The sequence below is a fragment of the Schistocerca piceifrons genome, chromosome X (assembly GCF_021461385.2).
Source record: "Schistocerca piceifrons isolate TAMUIC-IGC-003096 chromosome X, iqSchPice1.1, whole genome shotgun sequence".
NCBI classification, from domain to species: Eukaryota; Metazoa; Arthropoda; class Insecta; order Orthoptera; family Acrididae; genus Schistocerca; species Schistocerca piceifrons.
The window spans coordinates 323093052-323099259 of record NC_060149.1 but is presented as its reverse complement, the minus strand read 5'-3'; the positions used below and the strand labels follow the sequence as shown (position 1 = coordinate 323099259).

The following is a 6208-nucleotide window of genomic DNA, read 5'->3' as shown; positions in this document are numbered from 1 at the left end:
TTGCCTGAAACTCCAGCCAGCCTCTGAGGGTCTTGGGGTGAACTTAGGGTGCCTGCGTGTTCCTGTCAGCAGCCTCAAATCTTGTACAGAGTACGCTAGCCCAGATCCCAAGCTTCGCTGCCCCTCAAGTAGGGTATTTTGCCCTAAAAGGTGGCCAAAAGTTCACTTTTCAAATGCGTGAGTCATTTGCTTATTGTGCATTGATACGCAGTAGAGCTAGTCTGTATTTAAGTCTCACATGCCGGGCATCTGACGAGTGTGATAGAATAATCATTCATCTGCTGGAAATTTAGAAACGTAGGAGCTGAATAACAGTTTGATTTTGTACTATTGTTTTACGTTAATGGATTGTCAGTTATCAAAAATTTCATCTCCGAAATGAATTCTGAAAGCATTTTGTTCTTATCCTAGGGCCTTCGAAAGTCTAAGTTATGACAAGAAAAGGCCACTATGACCTTATGAAGAGATATACTGAAAAGGGTTCGTACAACGATTGGACTTTATGGAAAATTGTATATTATCACATCTGCCTTTACTGATGGAGAAAAGAGAGATTTTAAACATAAACTGTCTTATTTAAAGTCGCAATTAAAGAAACAATGGCTTGCTTCACACAAAATTGAAAGTATCTTCTTAAAGATAATCCTGATTGACTCCAAAGTACCTTTAAAATTCCATGTTGCAAATTCGAGTTGGCAGGTCATCACTTTAGCGTGTTGTTTTATGTATTTCATATTACAGCTCGTGGGCGATAGCAGGTAAGTGACGCAAAGTCATTTGCAGAGTTAAGCGAACAAAGTAAAAGGCGTACAAGTGACAGCTATTATCTCATCTCCTACACGAGGAGCTAAATACAGACAAGCAATAGACCGGGGTCATAGAGACTTAAAAGCAAAAAAAACAACTTTCACGTATTCAGTCCTTGTCAGTCTTTGTGGAAGCTTCACTGAAAAGGAAACAATACGAAATAATCCGAACAGCTTATAAGAATTTCTATCCCGGTTACAGTATCCTTCAAGGGGCTAAAAATCAGTGATATCTTGTGACTAAATCCTTATAGGTGACTGCCACATGGCGATGATTCAACTTCATGACTTGCTTGTCTCACATGTGAACGATTAGCACTATATCTGGAAGTTGTTTTAAATGATCTTCCAGATGATGACATAAATGAATTGGAACTTATCTATAAATAGGGTTGTGATGGTTCACAGCAAAATCAGTTTAAACAAAAATTTGAAAACATCCATGATACTGATGCAAACATATTTGTCATCTTTAGTACCTCTGGAATTTATTAGTCGCTCGAATAAAGACCTAATTGTTTGGAAAAATCCTACACCATCACGTCCTCGCTATTGCGGGCCAATGAGAATTAGATTATTCTTGAAACAGTTGATGTTAGTAATGAAGAAATTTGTTATATCAAGAGGCAATTTGAAACATTACAAGAAAAAAAAAATTACGAGAACAGGTCGTGGCTTATCCATAAAGCACACTTTGCTGACGACTGTGGTAGATGCAAACGTCTGCAATGGAGCAGCAGAGACAGCATTGACAATGAGATGCAAGGCGACCTCAAAACACTTCAGTGTCCTCTCAAAAGCCATGGTAGTAAATACTGAAGCTCTTCAGTTTGGCGTGTCTATGATCCATGCCCGAACTGAATTTTTCGCATTTTGTTGCATTTGTTTTATAAAATAAACATCAAGAAGTGGAAAATCAGTTCAAAGCAGGAAAAGAAACTTGCTCACCAGAGGAAAAAAGTCACATAAGAAATGTTTAGAAATCGATTGGGCATTAACTGTAAATATTCCCAAGCAAGGCTGTGGAAATATCAGTAGAAGATTTTTTGCAGACCCTGAAACATCAACAGAAGTAACAGGTGTAGATATGTAAATCATCTATAAATTCAGGGTTATTCTGGAAGCTATTTCCAGTGGGCGTAAGATAGACGTGGACAAATTTTCTGCTTATTCATTTGAAACAGTAAGAAAGTATGTTGATTTATACCCACGGCATCCAATGTGTCCCACAGTACACAATATTTTGATGATAGCCCAACTGTCACTGAACATGCTCTATTACTCATAGGCAGTTTATCAGAAGAAGCAGGTGAAGCCTATAATAAGCACTTTCATCTGTACGGACAAATGTCTGCCATGAAATTTGCCGAGAAGAATGCAATCTGGACATAATAATCTGGCTACCATTGACATCTGATCCATTAATAACAGGTATGAGACCGAAGCCAAAGAAAACCAGAAAACTGTTCTAAGAGAAACATTCCATTTATTGCTCTAGAGCGAAGGATGGATTAGGCAGGTCCCCCAAGCTGAAAATGATGATAAAGAGGAGTCTGCAATAGAAAAAGATTGCACAGATAAACAATATTGGGAGACATCATCAGAATGATAAATAGTATTGTAGCTAATAAATAAAGAATCTAATAAAAATTGCACAATTTTTATTTTGTGTTATATGGGATGTGAATACGTTATTATCCTACAAATACCTTCTGTAGGGTCTCACAGTACTGAAAATACCAAACAGTAATTTTAGCCAACTTTTTGCACGAAATACCCCTGTGTGTGTCGCACAACTGACACCGGATTTGTATCAGCAATGGCACCATCGTCGCCCGCTGCTGTTGTGTTATCGTAGCATTGAGCTGTCTCAGTGTACGGCAGTCGCTGCCTGCTAGCTTCCTCCAGTTGCGGGCTGCTGCCATCAGAGTGCTGTATAAAAGGGAACTAATAATAAAGAATGTTCCTGTTGAGAAAGCACACTTTACTACACGTTCGCGACGGCACTGGAGAATCGATTCCACGGCTTCCAGCATACGTATCGTCGCCGTCAGATGTGGTCACCCGGCAATAATGGTGGCGGTCAGCTGTAACAGTATCTATGAATCTACAAGAAAATTTACGATTGGCTGGAAAACAACTTCAAATAAACCTTCACTGCTAAGCACGTAGTTGGTTATAAGTTAAAACTAGCACCTTGAATCACTGCGTTCAAACACAAGCCATTGTTCTTCTTGTTGAACTATGCATTTCGTGAGAACGAGCACCGATTTTCATGCTTAGTCCTACGGAACTACATTAACAATTTTACTCCAATTGAAATATATCCAACATTGTGTCTTTGTCATCCGCCCAAAAAATATTAAAAGTTCTAGTATCAACATATTAAAATCTAGATCAGTGCAAAAATGTTATTGACAGTCTTTCCCCACTTAAACTCGCGAAATACTGTATGTCTTTATCCCTCAACGGACGAGCTCCAAAGATTTGTAACGCTTAAAATAAGTTACTGTATTTGTAAAGCGGGTTGATGTTTATTATTATCGATCGTCAAAGTCGTATGTTATCGACATCAAATAAAAATTACGTAATGGGGGTAATTTTGAGGTATATCTGGATAAAAAAAATTATTATGGTAGATATTATTCCTAGATTTTCTGAGCGTATTTTTCAAACGGCGAATATTTGTCAACTTAGGCATCCTCAAGCACACTGTTTTTCTTTTAGATAACGCTGCAGTATTTTATGGAAAGAAGAGTAGTGTTCTCGCTCGTGTAGTTGGTGGAGAGAATTAAGACTGCTGCACGAGAACCTACTCTAATGATTACTAATTAAGATGCACCAATTGGAAAAGGAGGTCAAAGAAAGGCTTGAGGTTGACTGTCCATCAATTATTACTCTCTACAGCGAGTTTATGGGAGGAGTGGATCTTTTAGATTCACTAACTGCACTGTACAGGATCAACATCATATCGAATCAGTGACTACCGTCTGTTATTCTTTCGCGTCCTTGATATGATGGTAGTAAATCCATCGCTATAGCAGAGGAGAGACTGTGACTTTGTTGGTGTATCCAAAAACGCAGGGGCCACTTTGTCAATTCAGTGATAAAGTGGCTGATGCCCTATGCAAAATAAACAAGAGGGAAAGAACCGGAACGTCTTCAAGTGTAGATACTGAATATGCGAAGAAGAAGATAGGGCATACGTCAAAGCCGATTCCCCAGAAGACTGTTCGTCAGGAGAATATTGAACGTTAACCAGTTGTGTCTGCGAAGGGAGATATATGCGAGATTCCAAACAGCAAGGGAAGTCCATCAATTATCTGCCGGACGTGACGCTACAAAATATATAAAAATGACTTAATATATTTTTTATAAGAGCATATTTATTGTGACCCTTAATTAACACAAACAGAGCACTTGGAATTTTTTGTCTTTATTGCATCATAACTCTCTTGATAGACGGGTTATCATCTGTCCCATGAATTATTAAGAGTTTTGCTCTCAGTATAAAGCCAGACACGACAGTGTGAGACACGCTGCACGTCTTCTGTTCTCCGCGCTCACAACTGACACAGCTGAAACTCCCACTGGGCGCGCGTACATACCGAGAGAAGATGAAGGCCGTTGTGTGTGTCTTCTCACTAAACTTCTGTCTCGTCGAAGAACCTTAAGACCAACAGCGCACTGAACAATTAGAGGAAAGGCTCGTCATCTATTTGTACGTCACCGCCGACACAGGAACAGAGCAAGAGCCGCACACGGCCGCTAGTGACTTCAGAGGAAGCCCGCTCTTGTACGAGACGCCTACCAAACAACAAGGCCGATAGACGTGACACACCGAAGAAACTACCAAACAACTCGACTTAACTATCGCAGGAATATTCAAGTAATTTGCAAGGGGGCATGTTCGACCGCGTGGAAACATGCAGTTATTTTCCAGTCGCAAAAAGAAGCAAGAACGAGTCCGATACCAAGAACTACTGCCCCATAAGCCTCCTTCCAATGTTGAACAAAGTCTCTGAAAGACTTTTACCAAACAGGCTCCCGCGCAAACTTTCCAAGAACAACTTCCTTCCTCAAGAACAGATTGGCTTTCATTAAGGCCACTCAACTACATGACAACTAGATCGAATGACTGAACAAATCACAACAGCCTACAGTAATTTTTTGGAAATAAAAAGAGTCTTCAACAGTATATGGCACCAGGAATTGCTATACAAGCTATACTTGCAAGGATTCTCTGTATCGTAGTTAAACCTCACACACACGCGGGCGGACATTCGTCTTAAGGGCAGGTGAAGTAACCTTCTCCGTAATAATAATATTAGCTGGCGAGCCACAAGAAACGCTTAGCTGTACATCTGCACGTCGAACCTGTCAATGGTATCACGAGAAATGAGAATTATCTATGGGGATGATATTGCTCTCCTAACCAGAAGTAGATAGACAATGGCTCTCCACTGCCGCTTGTAAGACGTTTGTCGGAAACTAGAAAAGTGGTCAAACTACAGGCAAACTATCTTTAAAACCACGAAAAACCAAGGCCTGGTAATTATCAGGAGATTTTGACCATATCTCCCTGATATCCAGCTATTCAGAGAACCCGTATAGTTGGACGGGGGCAGCTAAATACTTTGGCATCATTCTTGGCATCCAGAAAATTAGACGGGACGAAACAACGCCTGACTGCATTGTACCCATTTATAAATGAGAAGTTTTATCTCTCCATTTGTTGTGCCCTGACCATCTTTCGTCTCTATATTCGACCACTGATGGACTACGGAAAGGCAATGGCCTTGCCACAGTGGATACACCGGTTCCCGTGAGATCACCGAAGTTAAGCTCTGTCGGGCGTGGTCGGCACTTGGATGGGTGACTATCCAGGCCGCCATGCGCTGTTGCCATTTTTCGGGGTGCACTCAGCCTCGTGATGCCAATTGAGGAGCTACTCGACCGAACAGTAGCGGATTCGGTCAAGAATACAATCATAACGACCGGGAGAGCGACGTGCTGACCCCATGTCCCTCCTATCCGCATCCTCCTCGGAGGATGACACGGCGGTCGGATGGTCCCGATGGGCCGCTTGCGGCCTGTAGATGGAGTGGTGGAGTGGGATGGACTACGGAAGGGCAGTGTGGGGTAACACAGCGCTGAAACATCTGCAGAGGCTATGAATTTCGCAAAATAAGGCGCTACAAAGAGCGTACCAGGCCCAGTGAAGTTTCTTGAAAACAGAGGAAAAGGATATAATACAAGACGAACACGTAGCTGTGAGGGGTAAAATAGTGAAACAAACAGAGAATCGCATAGGCAAAAAGACAAGGCTCAATAGAAATCCCTAGATATGACACGAGATACTGAATTAGAAAAATGTATAAAATGAAGCAGGGTAAAGAGAA

General features: G+C 41.1%; 1 pseudogene; it reads left to right on the top strand.

Annotated features, from left to right (window-relative positions):
• Nucleotides 1–5595: 5595 nt before the first annotated feature.
• Nucleotides 5596–5713, top strand: LOC124724048 (annotated as a pseudogene).
• The last annotated feature ends 495 nt before the right edge of the window (nucleotides 5714–6208 follow it).